Below are 12609 nucleotides of genomic sequence, written 5' to 3'. Positions count from 1 at the left end.
CCGCGAAGCAGGAGACTTGAAAGTGCTTCGATCCTCGTACTCATTTTACATCCAAACGATACTTTTTCGGACGTGGACACTTTATCAGAACTCCGTCTACTAAGTCCCCTCTACAACCCTTAAAGGCCTGGAATAGGAATTTTAAATCATCCAGTATAAAGCGCCAACGTCATTATCAAAAGTTTCAAAAAGTTGTTGACCGATTTACTTCAAATTTTAAACGATACTCTATTAAACATTCAGACAGGCAAAGACTATACATTCTTTAAACAACAATGTACAGGCCCTCTGTTAAAAAGGCTGCCGTGCAGTAAAAATGTGCAGTTTTTTTCCTTTGTCGCAGGCTGTCTTACCTACGATAGCGCGGCATTTAAACCATCACACGAATTGTTTCTACGATATATTTCTTCCTTATCACACATATTTTCAAACATAAATTGTGTTACACCGCCAAAGGAACTTATACTTTCATATCTGAAATCAATTTCTCCCGCATATCTCTTCCCGTTACTGAGAAAAAGCGATCTTAACAGAGGAGCATATCTTTTGATTCCATTGAGTTAGGAGCTTAAGATTTTTACACCGCCAAGGGACCATAGATCTTAGTCGTTGAGATAAATTTCAGTTTCGTGCCTCTTCCCTTTCCAGAGAAAAAGTGTCTTAACACAGGGCGTATATTTTGATTGCATTGACATGACGTTTAATTTTTTTCACACCGCCAAGGGACCGTACACCTTCGCACTTGACATTAAATTTCAGGTCGATACCTCCGCCTGTTCCTGTGAAAAAGAGGTCTTAACAGATGGACAACAAAGTGATCCTATAAGGTTTCCGTACCTCGGAACCCTAAAAATGTGTTTATTTTTAGCATCTTACCACTTATTATTCATTTATTACTACAATAATAAAGAGCACACAAAGTGAATATCACAAAATTTTGTATATTACACAAGTTTAATTTTAGGTATTTGCGAACATATTAAAAAAACATCAGTGAAATTTCGAAACCTACTAACTCCCGTTAACGTGATTACTTTGCCAGAGTGTTATCCCAGCATATGCATAGGTGTTGAAGTATTCTGTAAATAAATCTCGCACAGAAAATCCATCAGCATTTGCATGGCCGCCAATCCTTGCTATTGGTCCAAGATTTTCCTTGGGTAGTGATTCATGTCTGATTATTCAAAATCAGACTTGTTATTTCAATTGAGGAGTGCATCTCTAAGTAAACTGTGTAAACAGTAAGCAACAATAACGAAATCATCAGTCGTTTCTGGCTTTAGACTGATGGGCGAATAAAATATGCGAAATATTTAACTTAACAGGGCGAAAGAATTTCCAGAATCTTTCGAAAGGCGGTATTTACAAATAGATTTTTTATTGCCAGAACTTGCGATTCCACGTGGGAAACGTTTCATAATATTTAGATGTAATTGAAACGCCTCGCCGCTTGCAAAAGCCCGTGGAAATACAAAGTCCGAATTCGGCAGTTTAATAGGAAAACACCATACCACATTCAAATAATTTCCCGTTATAATTTTTGTCAAAAATTCCACTGTCGTCTTGCTTCTCGTATGACCCGACATCAATGAAAATGAATTTGCAGTTCGCGTCAACCACAGCGAAAAGGACGGCAGGGAAATTTTTTTTGTAGTTGCAATACAATGAAAGCGATACGCAGGGAGGAGAAAATCACGAATTTTCACCGTCGATGGCGCCAACATAGTTATGAAGTTGGTATTTATCTTCAAATTTCTTGAATTTTGATTTTAACCGTCAGATGAGATCGGTGGCAAAAGGATCATCAGTAATTTGCTATGTGGAACTAACAGCAGAACTTGTCGATTTTACCAGTGTAAGGAAGAGATATTCTGAATGTAAATGTCAGTGATCGGAATGTTTCTCCTGTTGCCATACATCTAAAAACAAAATATAAATTAGATAAGTGTAATATGAAAAATGTCTATTTTTACTACTACCTAATAAGATCGTAGGTAATTATTTGATTGAACAGTGTGTTGTAGCTGAAGATTATAAGGAAAGGTGGAGCAACATTAGGGACGTGTATCAAAAAGACAGAGAAAAGGAAAAAGTACTGGAAGATCTGCTTCCAATGAACGGAATAAATGGGCGTTGGCTGATATTTTAACATTTTTAAACAAGTAGATCAGAAACGAGAATAAGTTACCACATAACTTTCCTGTTTACCTTATTTTTTTATTTTGTTAACTTTCTTTACTTATGTTAATTTATCTTTCTAATTTGTTTCGCAGAAGTATATCCAATGTTGAGGGTGTTGAGGGGCACACTCCACATAACGATGGTGAAGCAAGTAACGAAGAGGTATGCCAAGCTTTGACAACTTTTTTTCAAAAAACGTCGTAGACATGACGTTGTTCAGAGAGCCCGGCAAAAGGACAGTTCAAAATGACAAAATCTTGGAGTTGATGAATTCTCGGCGGGTTGAGAAAAAAACCATACTGATAAAACTAAAAATATTGCATCATAATTTTACCAACGAAACCAAAATGGGAACTCCGCAGATTCTTATAGCTTTGGAAAACCGCACTTCGTCCGACTCTTACTTTCCAGTGCGGCGTCATCACGGAGAACTTACCCACATTCAACAACTCTAACGCCGTCAACCGTGGGTAATACTACCACCGCACAATTTGATTGCACAGAGATTGAAATACAAACTTACCGACCATTTTAATGTTGCGATCATGTTTTATTTCATATTTTTATATTATACTATTTTCATTTTTTATACTGTCTGCGTTATTAATAAATTAATGGCACATTAAAGAAGATTTTTAATTTTATATACGTCAGTGTTAAAGCTAGTTTTTCGTCCAGCCTTATAGAATATGGCTCTTTGGGAGAGGAATGCTTCATATCTTCTTTGACAAGGTCGATGACGTAGTTGAACTGCTCCATGTTCAACCCGAAATACTCCTCAATTTTTTTCATTCTTTTTACAAATGCTGATTGAAGAGTTATTCAAAATAACGTTCTTCAATCCTTCTTAAGAAAATCGGTTGTGTTTTAGCATTTCCCTCACATAGTTGCGGTTGAATTTCTTAAGCTTGAACTTTTAACAATAGATAAAGCAACAAAATGCGCTCACTCATCCTTTCCGTACAAATACCGGAGACCAACTACCTCTGTGCGGCTGATGCTCACTAGAAATCACCAGCTAAGCGTCGACCGCACAACGCTGATACTATTCAGTAACTGGGAGAGATCAGACGGCCAAGTTCATCAGTCTCCCATTCACTCCCCAGGAAAAAAGTAGCGTCGTACCCAGTCTGTCTGCGTATAGAGCAAATTCTGTGTGCAAATATGAGGAAGTGGTGTAAGTGTTTGGGTAGCGTGTCTCTGATTCGGAACATGGGAACCAACCCCGTATACTCTAGTGGGATGTTGTCAACCTCCTATAAACCACATCCAGGCTTATTACTTAAAACCATCAGCCGCATAATAAAATGACGACAGCAGAAATTTGTGCCCGATCGGGACTTGAACCCCGATTTCCTCTTTACGCGAATGGTCGCCTTAATTTGGCTATCCGTGCACTACTTACGGCCAGAGCCAAATTTCCATGAGTCATAATTTATGCGTCATAGCCTGCAGTTGTACACATTACGTAATTCCCGTACAAGGGGAGGACACTTTAATTGGAAGTCGATACCTGGTATTGGCGGATAAATAAGATATTACAGTGCCTGTGTTGTTAAGGAGTACGATGCAATGTTTTTTCTGACTTCCATGCATGTCCGAAGAAACATTGCATCATATCTCTTAACAGCAGATGCACTACAATATCGTACACATCCAGGCTGGCTGCTGCACCGACCCCTTGCACGGCGCATTCGATCCTGTATCGGCATACCTCCCTGTCCCGGAAGTAGCCGCGTTAACTTGCCCAGCTACATGTGCGGGTGGTCGCACTACGTCAGACGTATAACGACAGACGCATGAGTCAGACGCTGCATAGGACTCCCACATTTATAGGGTCAAACGTATACAGACAGTATAGGGCTCTAAACCGAATGTTTTAAGATTCAGAACCCATGGCCAGCAATGAATGGTTCAAATGTTTCTGAGCACTATGCGACTTAACTTCTGAGGTCATCAGTCGCCTAGAACTTAGAACTCCTTAAACCTAACTAAGAACATCACACACATCCATGCCCGAGGCAGGATTCGAACCAGCGACCGTAGCGGTCGCTCGCTTCCAGACTGTAGCGCCTAGAACCGCACGGCCACTCCGACCGGCCAGCAATGAATATTTCAGATGATACGATGCCTTGGATCAGCAATGCATCTATTCGTAATCTGCTTATATTTGATAACAAGTGTCTGGCATCTCGAGTTCGGTAGCGCTACCTTCTAAACCGATATACAAACGTATCTTATGTGTCCACGTTGGAACTTCTTACTGTGTACAGCTCATGACTTAAAGCTGAAGGTGGAACATGTTGCGACAAGATGTAGTGTCCGGAAGTAGGAACGAATGCACAGAAAACGTTTCGCAACAAGCGTCATGCTAACTGAAAGGAATTCACAGCCGTGAATGGAAACGTATGAGAAACTGGGTGCCACATAGTGCTGGCCAATCTTCTCGACAAAGAATTGTTCACACTGCTGATTTGAGGAGATAGAGAGAGGAGACTCAGTACTAAGACTCGTCAGCTTTGCAGTGAAATGTCCTCTAGGAAAAAATGAATTGTTGAGAGTGATGGGGTAAGAGAAATTACACATCAATCAATTACTATTCTTAATATTTCTATTTCACAAATACATACAAATTACATGTGTATCTCAAAGAACTAAGCCTATTATTGGTACAACGAATTTCATATCTCATAAGACCAATATTCTCCTAGTTACGCTTGAGTAACAAATTGAATCCAACTTCTTACGCGTCAAATAACTTCACAGTTTCGTTGTTTAAGTCGCTTTTAATCCTCAGTCAGTCCTTGTGGAAACTCAGATGAACGCGATGCCAAGTAATATGCGATTTTTAAGTGATTTTTCACTAGCTGTGGATTGAGAACAGCCGGCCTCTGTGACCGAGCGGTTCTAGGACTTCAGTCCGGAACCTCGCTGCTGCTACGGTTGCAGGTTCGAATCCTGCCTCGGCCGTGGTTGTGTGTGATGTCCTTAGGTTAGTTAGGTTTAAGTAGTTCTAACTCTAGGGGACTGATGACCTCAGATGGTTAAGTCCCATAGTGCTTAGAGTCATTTGAATTTGACTGAGAACACTTTCTGTTCACGAGAAACTTGTCAAAATTCTGCATGTTGTTTCAGTAAGAATTTGGATCAGAAACTGGTTATAAATGCAAAAAATGTTTAACTCGACGATCAAATTTACTTATGGCTATGAGCTTTGACCTTAACTAAATTGCAGGTCTGAAATAAATAAAACTTACTTGCTTCATCGAAGATATCAAAAAGGAAGAAAAGTTAGATTTAACGTCCTGCCGACGTCGAGGTCATTACCGACAATATTTATTTATTTATTTATTTATTTATTTATTTATTTATTTAACCTGGCAAGATTAGGGCCATCAGGCCCTCTCTTACATCTAACCAGGCATTCTACTTATTTTACATTCATATGTTTTAGTAGGCATGTTAAACTACATCTAGTACAAAAAGTGAAATAAACAATTTGAAAGGTTGAAACACGTATGTAACATAGCAGCGATGGCGAGGCATTGTAGCATCTGTGACCAGAGAGTATGCGCTTGACCGCGCGAGTGTTGCGAGCGGTTCTCAGTCTGTCAGTCAGTCGTTGCGAGTCTGTAGCTCTGTCTAGTTGAGAGCAGTACTCTGTCAGTAGTCGTCGCGTGCAGTACGCTAGTAGTCGTCATGCAGAGCGGTCGGTCAGTGGTAGCAGTCCAGTGGGATTGCGTGATGTGGTCTGGCGACAACACTGGTCAAGATGCTGAATGAGGTATACTGTTAATTAAGATAATCATCGGATAATGTAAAGTTTAATTATTGTAACTAATTTTCAACAAGTGCCCCCAATAATAATTTTGATTTCAAAAGCAATTTTACATAAAATTTTCAGTTAATTGAAGTAACTATTTCGTTCCACTTCCCCTAAACAAAAGTTTCAGTTTTCAATTAGATTACAAAAAAAAAGGGAATATTATTATTTGCAATGCAGTTCCTCCAAGCGGTGCGCAACAACAAGAGCAGAAATTTGACTAGGTGTTGCAATGAGGTAAGAATTTAATTTTGATTTTTGCACAGGGCCAAAGACCGATATTTCGGTTTAATTGAATCATTATTATCACTGAGATTTTCTTATCACTGAATGGACTTTAACTTTTTTGTGAAGAACTTATACTTGAGTCAGATTGCGATTCTAACTTTTATTGTCATTAAATTTAATTGCAGGGAGGTTACGTTTGGCTCCCATTCATTTATTATTTCTGTCTTTAAAATTTCAGTGGAGAGGTTACACTTAGCGCAATGTCCATTGGCATTCCTAAATAATATTTCTGTCTTGTAAAATTTTTGTGGGGAGGTTACACTTGGCGACACCCAGTCCAGGATCGTATTTCGTTGAGAGTCTTTTGAACAACAGTCAGATATCTGCTCTTATTTGCTTAGATATAATTAGGATTTGGCGCAACGCTTTTACTAATCTTGTGACTTTCTCTCTACAGGTCAACGGCAATTCGTTGCTCTGTTGTATTTGTGTTGCTTTTGCATTGTGCTTATTTATTTTGTGAAAAATTTTTGACTATTGTAAAAATGCCGCGAAAGACTGTGAATAGTGTATCGCGAGGTATTATGAATGAAATTACCGACTCAAACAACTTTACCGATAGGACATATGACACGCAGTGTAATGATGACAATCCTGCGTTCACTAACAATCAGTGCATTCCAACCACTAGTGATGACTTTTACCCTGATAATGAACAAACAAACTCAATTGTCTCGTCTGTTAATTTGACGACAATTGATGACGCAGAACGCTCTATTGTAATGAGCGCTGCCCAGCTTAACACACCCGATTCGGAAAACTCAAGTAATGTACAGACAAATTTGTCTAATGAAAACGAACAGGACACTCAAAGTACGATGGATCTATTTAATTCCGAAATAATGACCGACAGTGGACATTCGACTGACAAACCTTTTTGTGAATCTCAAAATAACCAAATGGTTACAGAAAGCGAAACAATTCCAGATCCACCATTAAACACCACAGAGAATAGAAATGCTAATTTTTTGTCGGATCCACCTAAGGCATTGTTGCTACAAATTCTTGAAAAACAAGACAACAGTAGTAAAGATCTCAAACAACAACTTAATGAACAGGACAAAAAATTTAATAAAATTGATGAAAATTTCAAACAACTTAGGGAAGATAACAAACAAAATGGCGAAAATGTCAAACAACTTAGTGAACAGGTCAGACAACAGAATGAAAAATTAGACGACAATTCCAGACAGCTTAGTGAACAAATTAGAGCCGTTGCCGCGCAGTGCCATGACACTAAGGAACAGTTGCGCGTGGAAATTGAGGCTTGTTCACGAAAAAATAGCGAAGAAATTAAGTCTGTTGCGCAAGAATTAAGGGAAATGCAAACAGCCGCAACAGAAACACTCAGAGACGAAATTAGCGGAGTCGCTAAACAATGCTCTGAAAAAGCTGCACAATTACGGGACGAGTTTAAAGCAATGACGGTAGAACTTTCGCGCACTATGGACGCAAAGATAGACGCGAAATTCGAACAGCAGAACACTCAGATTAACGAGCGCTTTAATCAGCACATACAGAACAGTGATACGCGTTTCCGCAAATTTATTCAAGATCAAAACAAAGTAAAACGACAAGTCATGGAAACAATCACTGCACAAAGACAAGAGGACAAACGTAAAATATTCGCGAAAGCGAAGACGTATGTAGACAATAATATTACTACAGTGTCCGACAAGATTAATACCATAGAACAATTGAACGCGGAATTACGGGATGAAATTTCTGATCTTAAATCAAAAACAGATACACACACAGTAAATATTCAAACAGTGACGGACAGATTCGAACAATTAGAACTAACACAGGATTGCGATGTCATCAAAGCTGATGTTAAAAAACTGAGCGAAACTACGCGTAAGTTGCAAAAACAGATTAATGCGTCTGATTCTAAAACCGATGATCAGGTTAAAATGCTGTCTGAAAAATGTGATGAATTGGCCAGTCGTATTGATGTCATCGAAAATACTAATGACAATAAATCAGACGATACTGCACCGGTTTCATTTATCCAAACACCTGAATTTCAAAATTTACAGCAGACAATTAATGAGATCGATTCATCTAACAACACGTTACGTAGGAAGTTATCAAATTTACAACAAGAAGTAACAGAAATGAAAAACACTTCAGTTAATAACATGCCACAACAGACGCCACTTTATGAACATGTGTCAGACTCACGCAGCGCGTATCATGTGAGCAATTTACAGCAACTACGAGACGTAAAATCCGAAAAGCCACGCGACTTAAAATCTGAAAAGCTACGTAACTTGAAGTACGAAATGACACAGACGAACAGATTCACATACAAACCTGAACGTGTTCTCAAATTCGGTGACGAGAACATAGATTATGAGCAATTTTTATCCGCAAGAAAATGTAAAGAATTTAATAATGACAGAACACAGGTACACGCTTTGAGCTGTATACGACAATTTGTTTTTATGCTTTCACCGCTATTGCCTGTAATGCAGAAGCTAGCTTTGAACCAGATGCGACAATTTATTTTTGTATTTTCATCAGCATTACGTATTATGCAGAAACTGGAATTAGCAAGAATACAGCGATTTACTTTTGGAATTTTACCGCTATTGCTTGCAACGCAAAAGCTAAAATTTATTTGCAGTGCGTAAATGACCTCAGGGGATTCATTACGCTTTAATGAATATGTGCCGTAGCGAGCATAGGGCCCCGAGCTGTAGTAGTGCTGTTTCATCTTTAGTTTTCTGCACTGCTGCCTTTTCTTCTACTATCCTTTATATCTATCAAAACTGCTCTTTAACTATTGCTCTATCTAGAATTAAGAAATATTGTACTGAAAACCCGATATGACAAATCTTTTACCGAATGTGACAATTTTCAGCAGGCACTCCCGTAATGACAACTACCGCCGTAACTTTATTAACAGATAAAATCGTAATCATCAGTATGTACAAAATTTTCGGCAGTCGCAACCACATTTTTGTAACAATAGATGTTTTTCACCACAATAGCATGAAAGTCAACCGCTTAGCATACCTAACCAACAATGCAGTCTACAAGGTCAACCAGGCTTTAATGTTTCGCCGCGTGCACGTATAGTCCCAGCTCCAACAAATGGTAACGCATGGCAGCAAAGAAATAACTATGTACAGACAACACTCTATTTCAACTCGTATCGCAATGCGCCGTATAGAAATTACTATCATGACAGACGTAAAAAAATGATGAGCACAATTTTCAGCGTACATTTTAATAACAGTCGATCTTATGAGCAGCAACAACATCAGCAACAACAAATAATCATGAATGAAACAGACAATAGGTGTCATCCATAGCATAACACGCCAGTAAGAAATAACAGAACAGTTCATATAGTGAATATGCCACAACATTCTCCCGTAAATAATAACACATACGATAGTTTTTAACCAGATACAGCACAGATTGAATATTACAGTAACGCAAACATTACTTTTGACACGCAGAATTTTGCTCACGAGAATGTTATTTGAAACATGCTCTGTTGAATGCTCCACTTTTATCGCACCCCGATCTTACTAGAAATTTTTCCATTGCCACTGACAGTTCCAACACCGCTTTAGGCGTACACATTTTCCAGGAAATTGAAGAAGATGGTTCAATAGTAATTAAAAACATCGCATTTGCAAGTCGCATTCTGTCACCTGCTGAACGAAATTATTCTGTTACAGAACTTGAAACATTATGTGTTGTATGGGCTTTTACGAGATTTCGGCACTTTCTTTACGGCAGACACACCACCGTTTACACAGACCACAGAGCGATACAATTTTTACTTTCGGCTAAATTTACTCACGACAGGTTAAGTAGATGGAAACTTTATTTACAGGAATTTAATTTTACAATAGTTCACATTCCCGGCACACAAAATGTTATAGCAGACGCACTATCCCGTTCTCTGAACAACAATCAGCAAGACGTAGCAACCAACTTCTGCAAAACAAATTTCAGTGTCATGTACATTCAGCAAGTCGCATTTGAAAACTTTATTTCATCGTCACTACAGGACATAGCGCAAGAGCAAAATAAGGACAATGTGTGGAAAGAAATTAAACACCTTTGGCAAGATAGGAAAAATGTTACGATTAGGAACCACTACACTGTACGCAATGACATTCTGTTTCGCCGCTCTCATCCTGACAGCAACAATTGGTTATTATGCATTCCTGACGAACTGGTTAACAAATTAATTTGGTACACTCATTTAAGTTACGCACATTACGGAGCACGAAAATGTTTTCTTATACTGAGACAGAACTGTTGTTTTACTAACATGGAGAAACGTATACGACGAGTATTAGCGTCTTGTAAAATTTGCCAGAAAGCTAAATCAGACACCACTTCACATATTCCTCCTTTATATCCCATTGTACCTGTTAAATTAAGACATATGGCCGCTGTAGATATTTTTGGTCCGATTCCGAGAACTAACAGAGGTTTTTGCTACATCTTTGTCGCTGTTGAACTCACTTCGAAATTTGTTACTTTCACTCCGTTACGCAAAGCTACTGCTAAAACTATTTCGAAAGCATTTGTAAAACATTTTCTATTTCATGTAGGGCATGTGATGAAACTAATTTCCGACAATGGATCACAATTTCGTAGTAGTGTACGGACACGCATGTTACGAGCCAGAAACATTTCTCCGATTTATATATCCAAGTACCACGCTTCTTCGAACCCCTGTGAAAGATTAATGAAAGAAATTGGTAAACTGTGTAGAGTATACTGCCACAAAAGACATATTGATTGGGATACACACATACTCTCAATCCAAGACGTAATTAATTCCATTCCAAATGAATCCACTATGCTATCTCCGTCTGTTATACTGAAAAACGTTGAACCACCAAACAAAATTAAAGAATTAGTAAACTTCCCTAAATGTCGTCGACTAAGACACCACGAAATAATTGACATTGCGCTGAACAACATCAAACGTGCCGCAGAGCGCCGGAGAAGACAGCAAAAACAGGTTTGTACACGCCGAGACTTTCACGTTGGACAGAAAATATTAGTACGTACACATTATTTATCCAGTAAATTAAAAGGTAAGTGCAGTAAATTTGAACTTCTATACGCAGGTCCATATCGGATTCGCAGCATCCCTCACCCCAATGTTATACACGTCGAAACTTTGAGAACTAGAAAATCGAAAGGCAACCACCATATCTCAAACATTAAACCGTTTATTGAATGAAGACACTTTATGATTCAACACACTATGATGTCATTTATTAATGATATTATTTCACTTGACTAATTACTGATGATTATCGTATTTTTTTTTCTTGGCAAGTGCCCGGCAAGGTAAGGTTAGCAGGTCGCTTTTCTTGTCGTTACACATCAGACCGTGCACATTTTCCACTTTTTTTTGTGTATATGATTGTACTCCAGTTTTGTTTGTATGCACTGTGAAATAGTTAAGATATAACACACCTGTGACTTTGACATTTTTTGCCTTATGACATCTCAACATCGTGACTGTTTTACATTTTGCTGCTGCATTGTATTATTCTGTGTACATTTTTGCATCTGAACACTGTCAATGTCTTTGACATATTACGTTTTCTGTCATGTTATGCTGTATGGTTAATTATGTTACCATAAACCAGTCATTATTTAGTGGGTATATGATTTAAATGCAAGACATTAATCTCTGTTCATCAATTTCAGTAAGAAATGGTGCGTGTAAGAAATAAATTCAACAGAAATGGGAATTTCACCTACGGAATAAACGAAAGAAGATGCAATAACTTTATGAGGAAGAGTAAATGGATCAGGATTAACAAGCATTAACAAGAATATACTATACTCATCGTAGAATAGCAAATTTTTTCTTTCAGAATACAAGGTGATTGATGCAGGCTGTCAGACTGAACTACACATCTTAGTTTTAGTGATGAAATATGCTAGAGATAAGGAATAGTTGTATAATGAGTAATGAAGTGATTTTTTGCAGATGATAATGAATACTGATGAATAATGATGAAGGATATGGTATTATGAATAATGAAGTTTTTCTTTACAGGTGATGATAATAATGAAGTTATGAGAATATGGATAATGAAGTGATTGATAATGAAGTTTTTTCTTTACAGATGAGGATAATGTTGGAGTTTTATATTTATGCTATGTAGTTATTTAAGTATTTGTTGCAGTTTGTTTTGACAGCAGGTGTTATATTGCATAGTAGGATGACGGAAAGTTTTGGAAAGGACAGCTATGGAACACATTTTATACACATTTCACTACTTGTTAATTTGAAGTTCACTACTTTTCAGCATAGTGTG

The sequence above is a fragment of the Schistocerca serialis genome, chromosome 4, assembly GCF_023864345.2.
Source record: "Schistocerca serialis cubense isolate TAMUIC-IGC-003099 chromosome 4, iqSchSeri2.2, whole genome shotgun sequence".
NCBI classification, from domain to species: domain Eukaryota; kingdom Metazoa; phylum Arthropoda; class Insecta; order Orthoptera; family Acrididae; genus Schistocerca; species Schistocerca serialis.
Note: the sequence above shows the minus strand (reverse complement) of the source record.